Source organism: Emydura macquarii, unplaced genomic scaffold (assembly GCF_026122565.2).
Source record: "Emydura macquarii macquarii isolate MOO-44397 ecotype Brisbane River unplaced genomic scaffold, CSIRO-AGI_Emac_v2 contig_3517, whole genome shotgun sequence".
NCBI classification, from domain to species: Eukaryota; Metazoa; Chordata; order Testudines; family Chelidae; genus Emydura; species Emydura macquarii.
The window spans coordinates 1,584,459-1,610,636 of record NW_027133654.1 but is presented as its reverse complement, the minus strand read 5'-3'; the positions used below and the strand labels follow the sequence as shown (position 1 = coordinate 1,610,636).

The 26,178-nt window shown below is 36.8% G+C and overlaps 1 protein-coding gene across 4 annotated transcripts in view; it reads left to right on the top strand.

Moving 5' to 3' along the window:
• The window catches only part of CHRM3 (cholinergic receptor muscarinic 3), a 501,690-nt gene that overhangs the window by 211,369 nt on the left and 264,143 nt on the right, over positions 1–26,178 (top strand). The window contains exon 2 of one of the 4 annotated variants that reach the window (XM_067535848.1): positions 10,552–10,667. The exons of the other annotated variants lie outside the window; for them this stretch is intronic. The gene's annotated coding sequence lies outside the window, so the exon portion shown is untranslated. The remainder of the gene's footprint in view (positions 1–10,551; positions 10,668–26,178) is intronic. 4 annotated transcript variants of the gene reach the window in all.

Below are 26,178 nucleotides of genomic sequence, written 5' to 3'. Positions count from 1 at the left end.
AAAAAATCCTGGCTATCTTTTTGGCCCTGATTTAAACACTTCAAAATAAAGCAATTTCAGGGTTCTGTTTAGAATGTATTAGGAACACAATTATGTTATTATTTTGAATAAAACAGAGTTAAAAAGTTACATTGCTTTGTGTGTAATACAGGAGAACTCTCTTGAATAATATCTACACAGAGATAAAGTTGTGACCCCATACAGCATTATATTTAAATCAAAACATTTTTCTTTGTTGGTGTAAGTTTTATTGAATTATGCTAATTGTTTGGTGAGAGATTTTTACATAGAGAGGACATAGAGAAAAAAGTGTTGAATTGTGTTTTTACGTTTTAATGTCACCAGCCTTGAAACAGTTTTCTACTCATATGTTCTACTCATATTCATAAGTGGCAGCTGGAACAGTACATTATTCTTCTACCTCAATAGTTACCTTATTTTAGAGGGTGGGAAAGGTGGTGTAGTGGTATGATTTTCCTACAATCAGTGTTTTGGAGGGTCAATTAAATACCATTTATTTGCAAGCAGACTAGCAGACGGTATTGAAAAAAGGAGCCATTGGTCTTGTTATTACCTGTAGCTCAGCACCAGAGCCAGCAGCTCAGTAGAAATGGGGTTAGGTTGGGGGCAGAAGGGAATTTCTAATCACTTATCCTCAGGCAGCAAAAACTTCATTTTCTGACAAGAAAACATGTTTGTTTCAGCTTTCAAGTCATGGCCTCATTCTTATAGATATTTCAAAACTAAATATTGTTGTTTCTGTGACTCTCTGAAGGCATTTTTCTGCATTTTGCTTGTGCTGTTTTGGGCTATTGTGCCAAGGTTTCTCATGATTTTCTTGTTGAGTGTGTCTGACTTTCCCACAACTTTTGTCCTCAAGGCTCACTTTGATATGCAAAATTAAAATGCCTCTGCAACCACCACCAACCTGAGACTGAGTCAAAACAGATTATGTAAGAATGTAAAAAGTCTAATAAATAATATGATGTCTGTCTGGTTCGAAATCTAATTATACAGAATAGCAATACTCTAGTCTTGTACCAGTGCTGCCTGCTGCGCCACTCAGATTTACTTGGGATTGTATCCACCACTGTATTTTGTTCCTGGTGCCACTGCAAGCCAGTAGAGAATAGTTTGGAAGTAGGCTGGAAAGCACCTGCTCTTGGGGCACTCACTCATATCTCCTTCATATCTGTGTGTTTTGCTGCCTATATTGTGTGAGGGCTTGTTTTGATTAAGATCACAGTGGAAAATGTAAATTCTACCAGTGCAGTGTCAGTACCTTCTACTACAAGACGGTGAGAACTGAACCTTCCAGCACAATAAATCCTGCAAGGCAGGGGTGCCTGTTGCTTAAAAGCTTTGTTAAAAGTATCGCCACCTGCATTGGCCCTTGGGGCCAAGAAGCATATGCACTGGTCCCATGGACTACACAGAGTATGTAATCCCCACACACATCAAATAGTACCAAGAGAGAGTCCACATCCTGAGACACAGAATGGTCTGGTGCTTCCCAGAGAGATGTCTCCCCACGGAAATCATTACACGTGCTTTTGTTCACGTTGCACATTCTAACCTCTAACTGGAATTCTCCTGTTTCAGTGTGAGAGAGAAATCTGTTGCAAAGTATTTTAGCAAAGACTACAATTTTATTAAGAATCTTAGTTCAGTTGACTTTCAAAGTCACTGAAAATAAATTTCCAGAGTAAGAAAGGACATGTTTCAGAGCACTTTTATTTTCTCAGTGCACAGTCAGTAAGAACTCAATTAAGTAATATTTTTAGATTCATTCCCGTGGCCTATGTACTTTTGATATTCAAAAATGCATTTCCCCAAAACTGATGCAAATGTTGACAGGCTATACGAAGGAAGCAAAGCACAATGTATGTCACAATGATAACAATTTTGTGATGCAGCGAGAGGGAAATTGCACATTGAGACTCTCACTCCAATCATAATTCTGCCTGGATATTGTAGGTATCTATGAAAAGCACCATATAGGTGATGCAGCATACTCCCTTTCATAATAAGCTTGGCCAGCTGTTGAGATCAGGATGGCATAAGAGCCCCGTTTCAGAATTTTTGTTTGTAGCTCTGTTTATGTTTCACAAATATGAAGGGAAGGGTAATTGGGTCTTTTCAGTGCTATGCAAATGATAAGTGATAAAAGGTTCTGGGACAGGAGAGAGGGTATTTGGGCTTGTGGGAGATGAATGTATTTGAAATATGTAGGAAGCTATCATAATGAGTGTGTGCACAGGTGTGCGTGGATTCACTGCATTCTGAGAATCTGAGCTTCATGAGCAAAAAGGATGATCAAATGATGATGATCTAATCATTTATAAGACCATGAATAATGTCATCCTATGTCGTGCAAAAGGGTCATTATTGACAGCTTACCATACCTTATATGATAAGATTTTTTTCCAGTAATTCAAATAGACTTCGAAGCTTCTATGTTTTTTCTCCTCCTCTTGCTCCTGAGAAGTCCAGCTTTTTTTCAGGTTTCATAATCCCAATTAATGTGGGTACTGGGTACTTGCTGAACCAACTTGCGTGTCCCACATAGCAGTGAACAGGAGAATGAGTGACGCGAGTGAAAAAGTTAAAATCAGAATCTGAGTCATCCCTGCACTTCTGAATCCAAGTGCATATAGCTGAAGCTGATGTGCATTAACAAGAAACTGCCATGAGGAAGGAAGGATGTTTCATCCTTATTTCTCCCAGGCAGATAATATTACAGTATTGTGTAAGATAATATTAAAAGCTCTCTTTATTTTCCGGGCGAGCAGATATTTTCTGAGTGTCCTAAATAGTTAGATATTTATTGTCAAATAACCCCAATTCAATAACAGTTTACTAATTGCTCTATAGGCACGTGCTGAACCATTTGTACTGCACTTTGTTATTGGACCTTTGTAATGGTCAACCCTGGAAAAATAATTTTTCTAGTTGTCTTCCTTCTCTCACTTTAACAACATAAGTATATCTCTAATATTAATGTTCTGTAGTACAAATACTGCTTGAGCTTTTTGCCATTTCCTTTTCTTATACAAATTATCCTACATCCCCAAAATCCACACAGATGTAGGGTGTAAGAACATTTTTTTGAGGGATATTGATTTCAGGTATGTTGCCCATTTATAATAAAAAACACGAGAACTTTAAATAGCATAGTCCTTGAGAATTATGCCAGATTAATCAACAGCATATAGAAGAGATGACACGTACAGCTCTAACTTGTGCAAGGAATACATGGCCAGGATTGTGGAGCGACTACTGCCTTCCTGAGGTGACTTCCTTATCCCACTCCTCCCTCTACACACATTACACTGAGTGGAGCTTTGGCCCTGTGAAAAATTTACTCCTTTAACTTCATGTAATGATATAGTGATGGAAAAGAACTGGCTTATTATGACAAAGTAGAGACATTGACATATACTGAGTTGAAGAGGAAAAAGGACAGTGCCTTGTATCAGTGGCTGCCTCTTCCTTTTGAATTAGATAAAAGAAACAGTGACTTGGAGAGCATTGTCAGCCGAATAACTGTGAATATTCAGCTTCATACAGTACATATTGTATGTTGAAAATACGTATAAACAATCAGGTTCTTAGCAAACCCATCACATGTTTTCTACTGAAATTCCTTTCCTCTCTTCTGGAAAAGAAAAAATTGATACAATATTGTGCTCTTCAGTCTTTCTGCAGTTGATTTTGTATTGGAAACCTAACTTAAATTATAGCTGCCCTTTTGATCAGCCAGTGACCCTTTTTCCCTGGTGTCTCTATCAAAACCAGTAACTATTATATCACACATTATCCATTCTAGTTACTTGATCTTATTGCTAAAATTGTATAGACTTGAGAGTTGAAATTAATTGTATACTGTAATACAATTTTAAAATATTACATATACATATATTTAGAATTGATAAAACATTGATTTTTTTTTTTTTTTTTTTTTTGGTGGTGGTGGTGGTGGTTGTATTTTTTAATACTTGTATCGTAGTAGTGCTTAGAAGCCAATCAGGCTGGAATCCTACTGTGCTAGGTGCTGTACAGACACATAGAAAATCACAGTCTCTGCCTAAACAGTTAACATACAGTTTAAAAGACAAGGTGTGCCAGGTGGCTGATACAAGCAAACAAGTCAGACTAGAGGTTTAGGGGGAGGCTGGGTAATAAAATAATAGGATCTGTCCAATTCTTAGCTGCTAAGTTATGATTACTGCTTCTGCATGGCTGTCTGTGTTCAAGGTGCAGTTTACTGTAAACATTATAGATAGAACTTATCAAAAAGTGGAGCCTTCTTCCACAGAAAGTTTTGAATTTTAGTAAAATAAACAATTTCTTGAAAACTGGAGGGGAAGGGGCGGGGTGACACTTATGATTCTGTAAATACTACTACTACTCAGAATACAGAAAAAATGCATACTGTGGTTACAAATGAAAACATTTACAACAGAGGTATCTGAGGCAATTGAATCTGTATTATGTCAGATAATACTGTGTGGTAAACATTGCATTTTTCTCTGTGTTTTTGCAACCCTTGTATGCATAATTTTTCATAATGGTATCATTATTTAACATTTGTTGATAGTGCCATAAGCATGAGTTGTGGTTTACATAGTGAGTAAAAGCCAAGCCTCTGGATCAGAGAGGTTGTGATCTGTTATTTTCCCTCCCCCATCTCTTTTTCCATATTATGTTATTGGTAATTAAAATATATATTGACCCACACACAATCATTTTTAGTACATATGGTACCTATACTTACAGCTTACTTTATCAGTAGGTATTGCATACATTTTCAATCTTTGTTAAAATTTATATGAGCTGTTTTCTTATTTGTTGTCTTTACCTACATGCAATGTTTAGAACCAATTAATATGAAATTATTTGTAAGTAACTTGTATGAAAGTTTTTTTGGATTGCCTTTTAAATTAAGTTTATCTATACTCTAGCTTTCACTGATGTGAAGATGAGATAGCTATCTATACATTGATTTTAAAACACCATCCTCCAGGGAATTTTGTAGATCTACACAGTGTGTCTCAGTGTAGATTTTTTTTTTTTTTTTGGACCAATCTGAAAGATGTTTCAAATCACTTGTAGTCACAGAATCACATGTTGTGTATGCATTTTATGAGGCACATGTGCATTTTTATTTCCACAAGGTCTAGAATAAACTACTTTTAAAAAAACTACAGTGGTTTTATGTGAATAATAATTGGTGATTTGGGCCAATACCTTAATCTGATCCAGATTTATTCATGATCAGTGGGACAAGTTAGTTCATTCATTCATTCTCTTTTCTTGCTGTGTGCAAGCAATATATATTATTTCTCAATGTGTGTTTAATAAATTGGGTTTAACTTGGAATAGCTATCTTAATATATGTAAACATAATGTATATGGAAGATGTTATCTATAACTGAGAGAATCAGAGATTTTAAAAATAATTGAATAGTTTAAACAAAGATTCTAGGGCAGACCATTTTCATAAGAAAGCTGCTTAGCACTTTACATGGACACACATTGTTTTCTGGCTTACACAACCAATAGCTGGCAATTTCTTACCTGCTTTGTCTTTGCTGCAGTGTACCAACTGTTTATTTTAACACTCACTCCTCCTGTGTCATGATCATTAGAGAAATACCATGTCAGTAATGATACCATCTTTGATTAATGCCACATTAATTTTCAAAAACCCAGTATTTTTAATCAGGCTCACACCAATTGGAATCAGAATAATGTAGATTTATTTTCTTTGATGTTACATTTTGGTGAATAAAAAACTGATGCATCAGGTGGTTAAATATATGTTTTGGTTCAGATACATGCTCTGTTACTGTGAATATCACTGTATGAATGAATGACTGATTGAATGAATCACATATCTTGTTACCCATGTACCTTGGGTGTGTTTGGAAAATAGTTACCAGGATATATATAACTGTTAGAAAGAGAGAGAGTGTAAATGACTCACCAGTGTTGTCTGTATGACTGCGGAAGACTTGGAATTAACTATTCAAAGGTCCTTTCACTGATTGTAAAATGCATACGAAATATCCATGGGTTTCTACCTAATTGTCAGTGCAAACTATTTGCTGGAAAAAATTATACCAGGTCAAGTTGTATAGATTATGCAGACCATGACATTTGTATACTCTTTCTATCATCAATGATCATTTATCATGACATAGCTGTTCTAATCAAATGAAAGTAACTCAGCTGCTACATCATGTCTGTTTGTATACTTGTATTTGTAGAGGACCTTCCAACATGTCATTTTGAATTTTTCATGGGGTTTGCATTAGAGGTACCATGTGCATGATCTAAAATTTGTTTCACCTTTTGAACAAAAACCAGAAATTGTCCGGAATAGGTCCAAGATACAGCTACCCCTTCACCTTGGTGGCTGTCTGAATTCTGAATAACTCTGGGCTTCACTAGAGTTTACCCATACTGATCTGATGGCAGGATCAGGGACATAATTTGTTCGCAGGAGTCTCTCCCTTTCCATGGGGCTCTGTGTATCGCTTTGTTTTTATACATGAAATACCTGACAGCACTTATAAATAATAAACTCTATATTCTAATTTCACCTAAGTGTAGGTAAACTAGCAGACAGAGCAATATTTTGGCTACAAGTGACTTTTTTGATAGGTTAAAAATGTGTGTTTAAAAAAAACATTTATAGTTCAAGCATTCTATAAAAATAAAATTGTTCTATTTTAATTGCTCTACTAACAATAATGGGCTAATATTGAATAGATCACTATTATGAGATTCCATTAAAAGAATCTCTCCCTTAAGAAAGTATTTTTTGTTGGTTGTTTAATACATGCTTCCTTTTATTGCTATTTATGTTTACATGCTTCATTTTTCATTTCATTTTGTTTTCTTAATGCATCCAGGAGCAGTGAAGTCTTCTCATGGTATTTCAGCTCTTGTACAGTGCAAATACTATGGAAAGACCAGATCCTGTGTTGCTTTGACCCTGTAAAGATGTGCTCGAGAAATTAAAATAGTCTAAAAGTAAGCACAAATACCCTTGAATCAGGTTGCTGTGGTATTCAGATGTAGAGATTGAGAGTCTGGTCCTACAAATCTTCATTCTCGGGAATCTTCATTCTCGGGTCGTTCCTCACATGAGTATTCCTATTAGCTACTGATTCATAGTTCACATGACTGTTTGCTCTATACTCACTTCCATTTCTACTAATGTAAACCAGAAGATGCTTTTAAATGTATAATGTTAGTGAAAATTATGGTGAAGCTATTGCTTACTGAATGGGAAGTACATACCACTATACAAAAGGCAAGTCTAGAAAGTTCTTTAAAAGATTTCAGATGAGATTTTGCTTGTTAAAGGCAACACATATATATCTTGTAAATGCTAAAGGCAAGTAAAATATTTTTAGTATTTTTATTTTTTTTTGCCATCTGACATTTATTTAATGGATTAAAAAATTAAATCCAAGCTCATTAAAGTATAGGGATAAATGGACCTTAAATGTGTAACCATTTATATAGTTCTTAGGTGGTTTCTGTGGTATGACCTGGTTCTGTATAACCTAAGTTCATTTTCTAGTGGATAAGTGTCCATATTGAAGCTAGCACTAGCTGGCATCAAGGAATGGGCATGGAGACTGGATAATCCTCTCATCCCTTTTCTCAAAATGGTTTAGGCGTTTTGAAGTGTTGTTAGAAGGTCTTGGAATAGGCCAAATCCTACTTTCCTTGGATTAGTTTGTGCAAGTAATGCAGGTGAGGAGCTGTTGGTCTGTCATCGATCTCCAATCTGGAACCTTTCATGAGGATTGAATTTACTTTAAACTAGTGAAAATAAAATGACAGTGTGAAGCAAAGAACTTTAAGAAGCAAAAAAATTTGATCCAAGTGTCCAGAGATTAAAGGAAGGGCTATCATAGAGATATCAGCTCTTAACTACTGCATCTAGCTGGAGGCCCAAAAGAATTCTTTTAATACAAATCCAAGTGACCATAAATATAATACCTGGTTCAAATTTAAATTGTTTTCATTTTTTATTTTAGATATTTGGAGATTTACTAAGTCCCATTATATAATACTGCATATAATACACTGTAAATAAAGAATGTGTATGTATTTGTAGGATTGAGGCAATACTTTGCAATGGGGATAAATGTGTATTGCTAAACAATCTGCAGGCTTAAAATGTTGATTAGTAAAACGGGTATGTTTAGAAATCATTGTTTTCCTCAGAAATCCAGACATGAGTAAGTAACTACATATTAATATTTACTTTTTAAAAAATCCTATGATGTGTAATAGCATGCATTTCTAAGCATATTCATCTTGACTGTTACACAAACTTCTTCATCAGATGTTTCATCATAGAAAATTGTGATAAGTTGTTCACTAGCTCTAAGTACAAGGTAGCATGCTAACTCTCCTCAGCTAGTGGATAAATCAATAAATGTTTTCTTAGCATATTTATTTAGCATCTAGATTTCCCTGAAATATACACATCCGTACTTCATAATGACATTTGATTCAACTTAATACAGAATTGTCTTCATGTGACATAAGAGTACATTTGATTTGTTTTTATCACTTAGTCCAATAGGGTGTACTGCCCATCCAGTTCTCATGAGGTCCCCAGACAGTTAGTGCAGGGTTGCCCAGGTACTGCCAAAGCCGATAACACATTTTGTCTACCAGGTGTGCAGGGAAGAAAATCAGACCTGCACAGTTAAATGACATGAGAGCCTGTGCAGCTTGGGTTAGGCCCTGTTGGTAGCTCAGGTTAACTGCAAAATATATCAAAGAGGAAAGGGAGAAGCATGATGGGTGGCGGGATCATTCTAGTCACCTGTATGATTAGGACAAGAAGAACTCTGTTTATTTTCCATTTGCAGTCTGAAGAAGGGTGGAGGTTGGTTAGTTTTTCTGCATGTGTACCCTGGAAGACAGGATTGTGCAGATATTCTTTGAAAACAAATTTAAACTGTAGAAAGGAGAAGAGTGTAGTATTTGTTTTCTTTGAGCTACCCTCACTCCAGGTGAAGAGAACACCCATCCTGTTCTCAGTTGTTGAGCTGTGTGGAGAATGGAAATTCCATTTTGTGGTGGATTTGTAGATTTTGAAAATTAACCGCCACCACCTTCCCCAAATTCAAAATTTTCTGTGAATTAAAATTTCCAGATTTTTTTCCAAATTTCAAATTTCTGACTAATCAAAACACTTTGTTTTGGTTTTGACAAAATTGAAGCATTTCTTTTTGATTTTCACATTTTTATTATATACAGTAGAACTGCAGATTTATGAAGACCAGGGTTACAAACTGATTGGCCAATCACCCATTTTATTTCGAACCAGAAGCGTGCAATCAGGCAGCAGCAGAGACAACTAAAAATAAAAAGCAAATATAGTACAGTACTGTGTTAAATGAAAACTACTAAAAAAAATAAAGGGAAAGCAGCATTTTTCTTCTTCATGGTAAAATTTCAAAGCTGTATTAAGTCAATGTTCATTTGTAAACTTTTGAAAGAACAACCATAACATTTTGTTCAGAGTCACGGACAACCCCCATTCCCAAGGTGTTCATAACTCTGAGGTTCTACTGTATTACATAATACAATATACAATTTTAAAAATTCAAAATAAAAATTCATTTGGAAATAAAACATTCTAAAAATTTAAAAACAGGTTATTTTGACATTATTGGAACAAGTCCCCCCCCCTTTTTTTTCCCCCTCGGAAATGGAATTTCAGTGCAATTGGCACAGTTTCATGAAGCATTTCAATGTAGATGGAACTACTTTTTTCTGATAGAAAACTGTTCTATCAAAGTTTTTTCAACCCTTTACTCAGTAGTCCACATGAAGAAAAGATAGCTGGAAATTGTTGTCATCTTATAATATTCAGTGAGATGATAAATGTATTTAGTCCAAAGTGAGACAACTTAACAGTAAAATGTTCTTCTCTGTTATGCAGTCACTTGGGTGAATGCTCACATGCACATTTTCAATATTTATGTGTTGTTTTGGAGCTAGGTCCTTGGTGAGCTGTGGCAACTTTTCAGTGCTCTGCTCCTAGGCACTTGAAGGTTCCCCTTGCATATAACTATGGATTTTTATTTAGTTTACATGCGTGAATGTTGAGCTTCAACAATAAGGTCTGCTGTTTGTGTTCCTGAGGAAAAAAATAGAAAGAGATCAAGATAAATTAGTCTACACTGAAATATGTCTTGGGTAAAACACTGATTCATGAACCCAGTATTTTAAAAGAAATCAACAATAAAAAAGGCATTTGAATCCTGAAAGGTCATCTTAAAACAAACATGGGAAAAGAATGGTAAATGAATTATTTAAGCATAACACTACTTGTAAGACAGTTTCCTGCCAGATGATGTTAATAATCAAATAGGTTATAGTGTAACTGTTTTGAACGGTGGTTCTAAAGAACTGGGAAATTTAATATAATACATTTAAGAAGAAACATTAATATTTTATTGTCTCAGTGTCTGAATGTTTTTTGTTAATTTTTTTTTTTTTTTAAAGATTTTGGTGGTTATGGCAAATCTTACAACAGTGAGTGGCATAATGGGGCTGCAGGTTGGATGAGTTACAGTCATATGCAACATGACATACCACACCAAATCTCTTCCTTGTTATTGGTAAGTTTTTTGTTCATTACTACATATCTATTAGGGGCTTCTGATTGACTTCATAGAATTAACAAAGGATATCAACAAAGGAACAAAGGAAAGGGGTTAACAATTTCAGAAATGCTTATATCCAGCATAGAAAAGACAAGAAGTAAAGCATTAATCAAAGTTATACTCAAGTTGCAATGATGTGCTGTAATAAATTGAGACTGTGGCATTGGCGTTTTCAATAACCTCATTTACACGTGCTATTTCTGAGTTGCAGTAGCACTCGGTTCCTGTTCAGTGCTGAATACAAATAGATCTAGATTTTTGCCTGAGAAATTCTTCTGCTAGAAATGTGTTCTTTGCAATAGAAAAATATAACATTTTTTGTTGTAAAATTCTCCATTATCTAAACTGTGCCAATTTTACAGTGTATTATAGGTACCTGCATAGCTCTACTAAATAGCATGCAAACAGAATATATTGTGCTAAAATAATACATATATACTTAATTTCTTGTGCATATCTATATACTTTACATATGATATCTATATACATACAAAATTGAGTGCAATACAGGAGACAGTCTATATACAATAAAATCTTCTGGTAACTTCATAGAAACCATAAAATTAATCTTGTCATCTTTGAACACCCAGGGCTTTGAAGTGAAAAACATATTTTTGTTTAAATCTTGTGCACAATATCTCTGCATGTTTAGTTTAATTTATCAATGTATTTAATTGGAAACTTGTTCTTATAGGAAGAACGTAGTTCAGAAGTTTTTTGTTCCTAAAGATTTATTTAATTTTTTTTTGAACATTTCATTGTAAAGTGGTAGGAATTTTATATAATTTGTTAATTATACAACCAACTAGCTTACAACTCAATTTTAATTCATTTTAGTATTAAAATCTTGTTTATAAAGTATATTTCACTATCTGTATTTCTTTGTTGTTGTAGTTGTCAGTAAAGATTTTTTTTAATCAAAGGTTGTATACATATGTATGCATACATGCAGTGCTTACTATATGTTATATGACCACCAAGATTTGATTACCTACTTTTTATTTCTTTTTTTTATATCCCAAAACCTGTATATGGTTTACAAAGTTAGGATTTCTGCACAGAGCTTTACATCCAGTATATTGGCAGAAATTATGTAGTTGCCTCAAATAAATAATCCTTAATTATACATAAAGTATTCCTCACTCTTTCTCAGAAGAATATAACCACTTCAAAATTTTCTGGAAAAAAATTGTCATATTAAAATAAATAATTAAACCCACAGAAGTCCTTTTAGGAGAACTATCACTGCTGTTATTTTTGGGCGTGTGTCATTTTCATGTCTGAGTTAGTAATATATTCTTCAATCCTTGGAGAATATCTCCTGTCTGCCTGTTCTTCATAGCACCTACCTGTTTCTTTTTTTCAAAATCACAAATGCAGTGTTGTCTCCCAGATACTGAATGTACTAGGATCAAGCCAGGGAACTGGTTAAACAGCATAGACCGCATCACTTCATTTGTCTCCTCTGGCAAATTATTAAGCAAAACGATATTGTTTGATAGGTTATCTGGCACCTGTTGATTCTGTGATGCAGTCCCTTGGACATTCATTGATTTCTGCATTTTTTCCTGGCCAGGCTTTTTATTTGCCGCTTCAGAGACTTGACCTCTTTCTTTTCTCTTTTTCTTATCAGTAAATGTACCATGTATTTCAGCTTCTGTTTTTTGCATACTGGCTTACAATAAAATGGAAAGTCTTGTGATACCATTGGTGAAAGAACCAACTTCCTTAAATATAAAAAAGACTGTTCATCTTTCTATACATTAATGCTAATTGTGATCTCTTTCAGAGAGGGGTGATGCCATTTGCTGTACTGAAGTTACTCCTTCTGTACACTTGTGTGAGATTAGAATTGAGACCACAGTGTTATGTACATGGCCAAACTGAGAGAGTAGCAAAATTGTCTCTTCAATTTAAATTTTTTTTCTATTGATGAAAACCCTACAATTTCCCCCAACACATAGTTTCTATAAGAGTATGCAATAAGTTTAATACCTTGCTATGTTAACTCTGTGACTCTCTTGAGTCAACCTTCTCAAGCAGGGAGGCATTTTGTGATGTGTAGAAACGGGGATGGAGAACCTTCACCTCAAATGTCTTTATCACTTGGGCCCTAAGATATAAAATAAAGACTACAGTGGTCTAACCCACTGCACCAGCCATTCTGAAGACAGTTTTCAGGAAACAAATGTACTGCCACAACATACTTCATAAATCTTAGAGGTTACTTTCTCTCTCCATTATTGGAGCCTATAGAATGTTCATTGGAAATTGGGCAGCCTTTGCTTATAAAACACCAAATCCTAGAGGATATGAAAGGACACCTATTTCAATATTTTATTTATTTATTTAAAGAGGCCCAGTTTGGTCGCAGTTCCACCAGGCTTGCTTCATGAGACATGCCACTGAAAACAACAAGACTACTGACAGAGTTATGGTACATGAGGGTGGCAGAATTATATCTTTTTGCTACGTCTGCACATGGGGGTATGCAGAGGTCTTGCAGGGGGTACATCAACTCCTCTAGATATTTGCCTAGTTTTACAACAGGCTACATAGAAAGCACTTGCAAAGTCAGTAGAAACTAAAATTTCATGCAGACTGTGATTTGTTTATACTGCTCTATATGCTATACACTGAAATGTAAGTACAATGTTTATATTCTGTTGATTTATTTTATAATTATAGGGTAAAAATTAGAACGTAAGCAATTTTTCAATAGTAGTGTGCTGTGACACTTTTGTATTTTTATGTCTGATTTTGTAAGCAAGTAGTTTTTAAGTTAGGTGAAACTTGGGGTATGAAAGACAAATCAGACTCCTGAAAGTGGTACAGTAGTCTGGAAAAGTTGAGCGACTGGTCTACACTATGAGGTAGGGGTGTGATTCCAAGTTTGTGTATACATACTCATGCTAGCTTGCTGAGAGCTAGTGAGAGTATAAATAGTAGTAGTAGTAGCAGCCATGAACCCCCTGGATATGTTCTCAGCATGGCTAGCCATGCTGTTGCTGTTCATGCTACCTTGGCGACACTACTGTTTATACTCATGCTAGCTCCAGAAGAGATAGCATGAGTATGTATACACAAACTAGGATTCACACCCCTACCTCATAGTGTAGACAAAGCTTTATTAGAGACTCTGGACTGAGGTTGTAAGAGAAGGAGGGGAGGCTAAGTGAAAGGGGAAAATCAGTTTTCAGGGAGGCTGCGAATGAAAGAATGTAAGGTGCTTCCACGGGACCTAATACTTAGCTCATTCAGTACTTGCTGAGCTGGGCCCAGCCCTCTTCACACTTGACACTTGACTAGTAAACAAAGCCAGTTCCATAGATGATGTAGTTGTTTGGTTTTTTTTTGGTTGGTTTTTTTTAAATTTTGGTTTCCTACTACATACTGAGTAACTTTATAAGATGTTTTGGATATTGTACATATTTTTAAAAATATTAAATTTGCTTCATCTGTACATAAGGATGAAATAGGAGACATAAAGAGAGGATGCCAGATGCTGTTCATTAGATATTTATGATCATTAAAAAGAGAATATATAAAACAGTGAAAAGTTGGGCGCTTTACAAATAAGATAAGTTATTCAGATCATGGGCAAAAAAGTAAGATAAAAAAACAAACAAGGAATTTTTACTGGATAATCACAGTAGCTTACTGTGAGGGTATACTGAGAAGAGATCGAAAAAGGCAGGGAAAAGGTACTTTACCTTTTAGCAAGGTGACAAAAACCTACTTAGAAAGCCTTACACCTATCTGTTCATAGGACAAAATAAAGAAAAAAATAATACAAAGGAATTAACATTTTTTCCCTGACTAAGAAACAGAGATTCCCCGAAACTGTAATACTTACTACTTGTGTTTCTTTAGTACCAGCTAAGGTAACAACTATCGTGGCTAGTATCAACAGTTATTGGCAAACATTATGGACCCATCACCAGAGTCAGCCTGGAACTTTGGGGAAATATAGATCTGGATCTAGATTCACATTTGAACTTCACAGCTCATGTCCATCTCTTATAAAGAGCCTTTACTAAACCTTCCAAGCCTAACAACATTAAGTTAGGAGTAGTTTGGATTTGGTTCTGAACTGTGGCTTGAGCGTGTCTCTCTCTGCTTATCAGAACTCCAGAGGCAAAAGTGTTTGATTCAGGTGAAATTCTGAACTAAATCATTGCCTGTCAAATGGTAAAATCCTCCATTTTGTTTCTCACTTTAATGTTTTCAGTGTGGCAATTCAGAAGTCCCCATCACGTTCTCTTTGTTCCTTTTTCTTACTTCATTGGTCCACTAGAGCTAGCACTGGTTCAGCTCATGAATGATACTATATCTAGGTGGATTTCACCTACCAAGCTAATAGCAGGACTGTCCTAACAATCATAGTGATCATTTGCAAGTTAGCAGAATAGTGATAGCAGAGAAAGTGAACTGAACGAGTGGCAGCAAAACAGATGAGCCAACTAGTGCATTATTTGTAGAAATAATAGCGATGCTGCTGATATGTACTGGGCTGAGATGCCTGCAGCTAATAAGCACATCAGGGTGAATAATTGTTGGTGTTTGTCCTTAAATTTCCTGGGTTTGGTGGATTTAAATTAAGTCTTTAATATTGCCTCCGGGGATGAGCACATAAATTCAGATAATACAAGAAGTGATGAGAAAATTTCCTCCATTTTTACAAATGTCTCTGCACTTCCTGTTCACACTGAAGGTGAAGCACCAAAACATCTCAAGAATCTTGTGCAAATAACACAGCAAAAATCTTCAACAAACTACAACCAACCTCAAAGTTGGGTGTTAGTTAAGGGAAAACCAGCAGTCTGGTAGCTACAATTGTGTTTTACAGTAAGGGTGACTAGACATCCACACATCCCCAATAAAATTTCAGGCCAGATTTTCCCATCCTTACACTGATTAGTACCATAAGGCCTCATCCCAAAGTCCATTGGGAACATTTCCATTGATTTCAGTGGGCTTTGGATTAGACCCAGACCCTTCAACTCATCCCATTCTTTTCAGTGCATTGTGAATAAAGGTGGCTTAATCTGACCTTAAATGAACTACTGCAGGAAGGCACTTCCTTTAAAACATGCTTAGCTGGATAATGCTCTTAACTTTTTTGCAGGTTTATTTATTACTTGTTTGTTTATTTATTTATTTATGTATTCCTTGTTTGATTTCTTGTATATTTTTGTAAGTTATTTGTTTCATGCATCTCCTTCCTATTCTAGACATCAAAAGTTATCCTGGAAAAAGGTTAGGAATGTGAACAAAATGATGCATGGAGTGGGGAAGGAGGCTTACACAAAATAATATGCTGATGATGCTTGTTTTTTAAAGTCTATGTGACTTTAAATAATGCAAGGACGAAAAACATGCTGCGGAACCAAACTTGTTGGTTTCAGTCTCAAGTCAAACAGAATAATATTTATATATATAGCCAGTGGATCAGCATTTAGTATTTTTCTGTCTATCATAGTATAAAGTCTATTTTAGGGATTACAAAAATTAGGCAAATGTATTGTTTCTTGTAACATTAACAAAGTTTCACTTAAAAGAAGGCTATTTGTGAATTACAGGAAAGGAGGCACAAAAAATTCTTGAACTTAATTTTCTCATTAAGAATTGCTACTTGTTAGTGATAAAAGAAGATTCTTTAGTCTTTGAATCTGATGGTTTTTGTCATTTAGCAGCCATTTAATGACCTGCATGATGTTCTAGTATCCTGTGAGCAAGTTATCCTGATATAGTATTTTGACATGGAGGGCCAGATGATATTTACTCTATTACACTATAATGCTGGCGCACACATGGGAGACAGCAATTATCCTAATAAAACTCTTCAAATGTTCATACATTGCTGGTGTGTTAGTGTAACTATTCTCAGCAAGTTCAAAAATTCAGTGGGTAACACACACCACACTGTTGCCTATAGAACTGCAGGGCCTCCTACAAATATGGAGCTTGATTCAAAGCCTATGGAAGTCAGTTGGAATTATTTTGATTGATTTGAATGACCACTGGATCAAGCTCATGATGCCTTATGCCAGCAGACAAGTAAAAAAAAACAAGTCAGGAAACAGTTAACTCAGGCAAGTCTAGATGCACAGAACTACAAGTATCCACTGCTGAAACCCAGATCCTCTTATTCTCTCAAAATCCACAGAATTTAGAAGTAGGCCAGTCATTGCTGCTGCAATGGGGGTAGGTTTCCCAGTGTAAAGCTGAGATGCAGGAAACCGAATCTGAGCCATTGTAAATTCAAAACAAACCAAACAACTAAACCTTAAACCTGTCCTAGATCTCTTTGAGACCAAATGTGAGCTATATGTTTTCTGGCATCTTGGAGTGTAGGAAAATACAAACATAGAATCAGATAGGGTAATTACTACAGCGAATGTGAATGATAGCATTACTTTTTCACCTCTGGGGAGCTAGGTTCAAATCTCTGGTAAGTCACAGGTGAAAAAGTGTTGCTGTTTTTGTCCTGGTTGCTGCTAGATATTGATTCACATTTCAAAACAGCTCCATATTTGGTACAATTTGCAATCCTGTCATAGAGAAGAATGAAGTTTTGGTATGACATAGATTTTGTGCCAGTCCATGGCTGAAGTATATTGACAGCCGTGTGAAGAAATTTGCGTGATTGTTTTTCTGTACAAAAGTTAGAGACTAAACTCCAATTTCATACTTAATGCTGTATTCTCTCCTATACTGTCCTGGGGGGAGGTGGAGTACCTGTAGGCTGCTGTAACTTATGGCAGCTAACCTTAAAGAGGCCATATGTCAACCTTTAATTGTGTGTCGCACCACTCCCTAGTACAACTCGTAGGCCAGGGAGTAGGGTGCAGTTGGCATAAGATACTCCAGCTGAAAATTTCTCTCTGGTGGGAGAATTTTTAACTGGCTAGCTGCAGCCAGATACCAGTGACTTTGCACTGCTTAAGTGGTACAGAACAGGGGCAGAGAAACTAGCCCTTGTGTTTTATCAGAAATCCAGGGTTTGTACTTCAGATGGCAAAGACAATACTTGAAGTAATAATATGAGCACATAAAAATAGTAAATATGTGGAAATAGGACAATATTAAGTATGAAGACTATGAAACTGCATTGTTCAGGTCACAGAATGTGAAGAAGGTACTTTAAAACTTCTAAGGTAGTTCCAGTAGGTTGAGGCAGCAATTGGAGAAAATCATTTCACATTCGTTTATGGTATTCAGAAATAAAAGTAGAAATGATTTCATCTGCTCTCAACTGGAGATATATTTTACAAAAATCTCCTTAGTGTTTTGTCATTTAGTGAAATAAAGGGCACTAATGAATTTCATTAAAGCTACAAATCACTTTGCAGAAACACTATAGTTCTTCTGCCTACCTTTTAGAAAAGTGGTTAGTCATCATAATAGGGGTTTGTGTCTGTGTGAGTGTTCTTTACCACCTAAATATCTTCTCTCTGTCTTAAACATGCTATATCAACCAGTGATACAAGCACTGAAACATTTAGTACAATAGAAATGGACTATTTAAGTATGGTTATTCCGTTTGAAGTGATGTGATTGATTGACAGTTCTCCCTACCAATGGCATTTCTTTTGCCAGGGAATAAACAGCATGAAAATAAACTGGGGCTGTATTACCTTGTCTAGGGGCTGGTCTACACTTACCTGGAGATTCGGCGGCAGTCGACGGGAGTTACGCAAACTACGCAGAGTAGCTTGCGTAACTCACGTCGACTGCTCTGCTTCCCTTCTGCACGCTGTCTACACTGCGCTGTGCCTGTTCCCGTCGACGCAGCACTACGCTACTTGAGGGGGTGGTTTACCAGCGTCAACTTCCTGATCGATTGAGCGGGTCTATACTGACCACTCAATCGATCCAGAAAAATTGATCTGGCAGCGGCGAATTTGCCGCTGTCAGTATAGACATGGCCTAGGTAAGGTCTGTGGGCTCAAAAAGAGGATGATGTGGTTCTCCCAGACCTCATGATTCTCTCCACACCATCTGGCTCCGTTGAGGGATGTTGCCATGGAGGTAGCTGACTCCTACTCCACATGGAAGGGGAGAGAGGTGCAAGTGAAGGACCCTTCCTTGTGTGGATATGGTTGGGGAGGGGAACCCTGGGCTATTTTTAATACTACTTGCACAATGCTTTGCATTTCCAAAGTAATATATATATATTTGAATAATTAATCCTCATACATACCCTGTGTGGAAGGTAAATAAATATTATTGATATACCATTTTACAGCAGAATCAGAGGAACAGAAGTTAAATGACTTCTCCTGTGGTCACTAATAGTCACTAATTAAGCCTGGGGAAAGGGATTAGGAGACGAGAGTTCTAACCCTGGCTCTGATGCTGACTCGCTTCTCTAGATACAATGTGCACTTTTGCTGCTCGAGCTACCTTATTCATGTCTTCTTCCACATTCAATCTGTAATCAAGCCCATTTCCTTATGTGTTTCAGCAAAGGGGTGTGGCTTTTGTACTCTTTTCACTCCTCGTATATTTACACTGCAAGCCTCATTCATGCACGCACAGTTTAGTGAGCAATGGCCTAAGGGCTTCATAGAAAAATCATCAAATAATTTTAACTTGACTCCGCTGTTCCTATCTTGTATTGTAATATTAATTGAGATTGTTAGTTCCTATGTGGACCCACAGACCAGTGTAGCAGAAGTTTTCTTATCTAGTTCCTGGTCAGTACTCATGTTCAGCATTTCAGACCATTGTTTTCCTGTTGCTTTAGCTGTGCTTACATGATGTATAATAATAAACTGAGGTTCATTTGCATATGCCGTCCTCTTTGTCTTCAATAATATGCACATTTATTTTTTGCTCTTGCAGTTTGAAAGCTTTTGAAATTTGTTCTTCCTCACATTGACTATAAATAGAGACAAAGTGCTGAGCATCCACCCACTGAAAATCAGGTCCCTGTAAGGTGCTCCAAGTTGAGCACTAAAAAACAGAGGCACCCAAAATCACTAGTATCTTCTGAAAATCAGTCCTTTGATCTCTTCAAAAATCAATCAGTCCTTTGGCAACCTTGACAAGGTCCAGTCAGTAGACATTTAAAGTCCTCAGAAGTCTGATGGAGCACCCTGATGTTCCTAATCTTTTTGTCCAAAATAGCCCAGATTCAGTGACACTCTGATGAAGTGACCCCAAAATGTTGAAGATCTGGAAAGGAGTTTCTTTGTAGAAGGCTGTTGTCAGAGTTCCTAACTGAATGATAGTTTTAATGCTGTTGGAGTTATGTTACAATACTAATAATGTGTTAGAGCATATAGAGCCGTTGTAGGCATTTTTATTGTTGTTTACATTTATATAATATAAATAATCTGACAGTGAATAACTTCAAAAATATGCAGCCTTAGCTGGGAATGAAGGGGATGGGGAGCACAATTCAGCCATAATCAAAGTAAATAAAAACATAAAACCTATCTATATGCATTGCAGTGAACTTTTGAAATAAATCAGAAAAAGCTAAATCCAAGTTTAACCAAAGTTTAAAAGGGTCCTAAAAACCATGAGTTCCTTTTGAAGGTGAGGAGGATGGGAACTTTTTAGGATGAAAAAGAGTTTGTAAAAAGTATCAGGTCATATATCTTGCAATGGTGCAATCATTATGCTTCAGTAAATTAAGAAGTAAGTCTATATTATTTTTGGTATGACCAAGTAATTGTCTCTGCAAATGGTCCAAATGACCTATTTTATAGCAAGAAACAATTTTAGTAAGAAGTCCTGTAAGTAAGCTCTCACATTTTGAGTGCAAGTCACAAAAGCACTTCCCAAAATAACCCCCCTACTGAATTCAGGAAAAATGCACAAAAATCATTGTGATTTCATGGCTTTCCAGTTGAGCAGATGTTTAATTCTCCTACTTCAATTATGCTCCTAGCTTGTGTAGCAATGGGGATGGAGGGAACAGTGTTGGATGAAAAGAGAAGGATTCTGAAAAGCAATTTACATCTCTGAACCAAGGGAAAGAACATATATAATGTTAAAAGGACTAACAAGTACTTTGGAAGGGATGGAATGAGATTCATAATTCTAATTCACACCATGACAGCAAGCATGCAAAGCTAAACACTCATTTATTGCTTATAAATAGGGTCTAACTGAAAGCTGAGTAAATATTCAGGATAAGATATGGTTATTTTTATTGCTTTCAATAAAGGTGTCTAGATACGGAAAATTTGTTCATTTAGATTGAAGCCTTTGAGATCCAGGCTCTTGTTATAAAACATGACCAATGCAGATTCTTAACAAAGCCAAGCAAGATTTCTTTGGGATTTTCCTCCTACCCCATCTTTTTAGAGGGAAGAAGTCTTTATTTTGTGACTGACTTCCACTATTTTAGTTCACTGCAAAACACCAACGTTTTGTTGAAGATCCCTTAGCCTTGCCAGATATTCTTAAAATCTAGCTGTATAACAACAAACTTAAAAGAAAACAATGTTAGTGCCTCAATCCTGTGTGGAAACTAGCTTTTGTTGGATTTTCATGACAGATGGAAAAACAAACCTTTACTAGGGAGAACCTCATTGTCTGGCGATTTGGTGAACCTAACCATTTTTTCTATAACTTAAAAAAATGTGATTTGAATTCTGGACAGAGGATACATTTATCTGTGCGTGGATGTCTTTATTTAATTGAAAACAACACATCCATCACTTCTCTGTCCATTTGTTCTAAATAATACTTGTACTGTACTATTAAAATACCATTTAGATTGTCATGTGCCTTTATGTATTCATTTATTTATTGGGGGGAAATAGAAGGCACAAAAATAAAACTGGAGATTAAGGATATGAATATTTCGGATTCTCCTAAAGTCTACTTCTTGAAATGCTAAGATAATATTTTGCATAATGCAAAATAAACGCACACATCAAGCCACAAGAAACCACAGTTACTGGAAACAGGGAGTGATAATATGCCTTGAGGTTCTAATAATTTCGTATGCTGCAGTAAGAACATTGTATATCTATTGTGTCCTTCAATTCCAATTTCTATGGGTCAGGAACATTTGTTATTTATTCAGCACATTTTACTTATTTTGTACTTTTGGTGTTACATCCAGTACATTATAATTGAAAATCTAACCAAGAGTAGTACTTTTCCATGATAACCTAATTCATCTCTTTATTTTTAAAGTTTTTTCATGTAGATATACAAGGAATAAGCTTAACTTTTTTTCAGTATTGAGTAAATAATACATAGGTTGAATAACCTGGCATTGTTTGGTTTAGTTAATGACAAACCATATATTAGTTATTCAAACCCCAATACGTTATTGACCCAAATTATGTATAAATTGGTCTGACAGTAACTAAACCATTGGGGCCCAAAGGAACTTAGGCATGGCATCACCATGCCAAACTTTTTGACTCCTAGAAAATCACTAGGGTTTACAAAGCCTGAATTCAATAGCTAAAGCTTCCTATACAATGAAGGGGGAGAGAATGGTGGTGTCGCAGAATGGGATTCACAAAAGCTAGCACACTAAGGAGGGAATCCCTAAACTAGCCCATGGGAGATGTTAGGGCATTGGATGTGTCCTAAGCCCTGCCCCTCTCAGGGAGATAGGAATCTAAATCCAGTTTGGAGGGAGACATCTCCCCATGCTTAGAATTCTCATGAGCATTAGGTGCCCATGCTGTTTTGCCACAGGCCACCAAAGGAGGAAGGCTCCCTACCTCATAAATTTTAGCCCCATGGTTAGGGTACTCACCTGGGATGTGGAAGACAACTGGTTCAGGTCCTCACTCAATCTAAGTTGGAAAAGGGATTTGAACTGGATCTGCCACATCTTAGGTGAGTGCCCCAACCATTGGGTAGTCGGATTTTCTCATGTGTGATTTCTTCATTCTGTCCTGTTGAAGTTGCTCCACTGTGGATAAACAATTTAAAAAGTCATTGGATCAGGGGGACTGCATCCTGAGTCTTCCACCTCCCATGTGAGTGCACTAATCACCAGGCTAAAGAGTCACTCTCATGCTTGCACTGTCTATCTGGCTCAATGATTGTTAAATTATTTATCCACAATGGAATAGCTCCAACAAGAGAGACTGAGGGGCCACATAACAGAATATCCCATTTCCCAGTGGTGAGGATACTCATCTGAGAGCTGACTGATACCTATTCAAATCCCTTCTCCCTCTGAGGCAGAGGAGGGAAACTTGGACCAGGGGACTCCCACATCCCTGCTGAGTATCCCAACGACTGGGCTAAAAATGATGAGGGCTATTCTCCTCCTCTCCCCAGCAGTTTTCAGCATGCCTATGTGGGGCCTGATCCAGTAGGCAAGGTCTGAGCATGCTAACTGGATTGGACCCCACAGGTGAATTAGGTTGAGGCCTGGTCTATACTTACGGGAAAATTCGGCGGCAGTTGACAGGAGTTACGCAAGTTACATAGAGTAGCTTGCGTAACTTACGTCAACTTCCTAAATCCTCTTCTGTGCGCCGTCTCCACTATGCTGCGCTGATGGGAAATGCGTACCCATTGACGCAGCACTACACTTTTTGGGGAGGTGGTTTTACTGAATTGACTTCCGGATCGATTGAGTGAGTCTTCACTTCCGCTCAATTGATCCGGACAAATCAATCTGACGGCGACGAATTTGCTGCCATCAGTGAAGACGTACCCTGTCTGTCTGAAATATCTGTCTTCCCTCTTTGAGTGCATTGCTCTAGGGATTAAGTGCCGAGACAGAGAGTGAGGCTGCAGTGTTCACGCACACAGGCACAAATATTAGGATCTAGGGAACTTTTACTGTAAAAATGTAGGCGCTAAGTGAATTTAGTTGTCTATGTGGCCAGACGCCAGCTGAGCAGGGATTTTGTGAATACCAGTGGGGCCTGATACTGGAATTTAGGTGCCGAAAGTGGCAGTTAGGCACCCACATCCTCATCATATGCAGAGGGAAGGAGAGTAGTTAAAGCAAAAGAAACAGCTGAATGACAGGAGTTGTTCTCACTATATGGAAAAAGCAAACATGAAAAAGGACTTTCGCTGACTTTCATACCAAAATATATGTTGTGTGCATCATTCTCCTTTTGAATCTGTTAGTGTGAATACTTAATCATTTGAGTCTGTACTCTAGGTGTTAAGCAGGCTAGTAAAGAAAATACCCAGTGTAAAGGATGCAATCATGGATGGAAGGTCACAACTTTGAGCTACTTGAGTGGCTGTGTTAGTCTTTTGATGAGATCTTATTGACATCTCCATTCTTGCCAAAAACAAAGCAAGGTCATCAATGATTATCTATTAACTAAAGTACTTTGTACTTCTGTATTTGTTTTCACTGGATGATCTAAAAGCACTTTTAAAAAGTTAATTCTCACAAAATACTTATAAATTACGTAAGTATTGTACTAATCTTTTTAAGGACAAGCAAGCTTAGGCATAGAAGGCCTGACTCTACTGTCACATTTTTAAGTTGCAATCACTGTATCTGTTTTGAGAGAGATTACTGGGTCCAGTGATATTCTCCACTTTAAGAATCTCTCTAACACTGGTAGAATCATTCAAGTTGGAAGAAACTGCTACCATTCTTTTATCAGAATAAATTAAGATCAAATCCACCGAAGTCTCACTAGTATACGAACAGAATCAGTGTTCATGTTTCTGTGTGGGGGTTTAGTGACTGCAGGCCTTCATGGAAATGGGACACTTTTTTTTCATTATGCATATGTCTACATTGCAGTAAGAAGTATGATTGCAGCATTTGTAGACATACCGGAGGTAGCTTTGATCTAGCCAACTTGAACCATAGCAGTAAATCCATGGCTTCCTGGGACCCTGGGTAGACTCAGGTGGCTCTGCTGCTGCATTTTTCCTGCTCTCGTTATTTGAGCTAGCTAGATCAAAGCTAGTATATCTACATGTGCTGCAGTAGTCACACTTCTGATTGCAGTGAAGGCATAACCTGTCTCTGCCTGCTCCATTTTGTGTCCAGGAAGTGAAGTGAGATTACCTAAAAGCAGGTTTTGTTTGCAAGGAACAGGGTTTACAATGAGAAGAATGGATAAGATACCACAGAGATTAGAGTCTTTACAAATACCTAGATAGACAAATCTGGAGAGGTGAGAATGTCTTTTGTGAACCATTTCTTAATTGTTCTGCTTCTCACAAGAGAAGGAAAAATGCTTATGATAAACCATTTTATAAATTTCCTACTTTAGTGATTTCCACTCACTCCTCTGTTTACTGGAACCCCTACTCTGCACTGGTGCTCTTCTAGGACATCTTCATGCTTCTACAGCTGTTTGTTTCTATTCTACTTTAGGTTGTGCTGCACATAGTTCTGTCTGATCCAAAAGTACATTATGGTACTGATCGTGAGGCTGGACTAATTAAAAAGTGAAATCTTTTGCATCTGTTAGATTATTCCGCAGGAATATTTTACCCCAAAGAAACTGTAAAAAGTAAACTGGAACTGAACCTCTTTCTCAAAATATGGTATCAAGACTGTGAAACAAGTCAAGATCTTCACTACATTAGCCACAGTCTATCTTGGATAATTGTGTTTTACCTGTATAAAACTCCACCTGCAGTTTCAGTTGTCGGTCATTCTTCATTTACTGTCGTAATATGATATGCGATGTTATGGTACAGTTGCTGTGTTTTGCTCCAGTGATAGCTACCAGTTAGTGGTGTATGAAGTGATACCTGTCCAAAGAATACCCAGCATTCACCAAGAATTAAAATTGATATTCAGGGTCTTTTCCAAAATGGAGTTATAGGAAAGATTTTCATTTTCTTCAATGGACTTTGGATCAGGGCCTTGTTATAAGTAGTGCTCTTCTCTGGTGCTTGGTCTGCACCGTCAATCTTTGTCGATATAACTGTCGCTTAGGGGTGTGGAAAATCTCCTGCTGTAGACAGTGCTTTGTCAGCGGGAAGGCTTCTCCTGTCAACACAGCTACCAACTCTTGGGGAGGTGGAGTACCTATGATGGGAGAAGCCTTCTTGTTGGTATAGATGGCATCTTCACTGAAGCGCTACAGCAGCGCAGCTGCATTCGACAAGCGCCGGGTTAGTGCTGCTAAATGAATGCCAGAGGTTGAAAGTGTGATCTTTCAGATGAGACATAAAACTATGTTGCTGACCACTTTAGCTCAGTTGTCCTGGCCAGAATCCAATTTGGGTTACATTCTGCATGATAAAGCTCTCACTGCAATTTCAGTTGGATAGTGTAATCTTTACTTTTTTGTAAACTGTTTTGTCATTTTGCAGTTAAACAGCAGAGTGATTCCATTCTCTAGGTGGCTTCACTTCAGTGATTCCTTTTTATAATACATAACATAATGTACTTTTATGTATTTAAGATGTTCTAGATGCAGCAGGATCTCGTTTTTAAAGACTGAAGAATTATTGATTGGTTAGCTGTGGGAGTCTTAATAGTAAAAGACTCAACAATATGCAGTTGTTATATGGACTACAGGATTAAGCA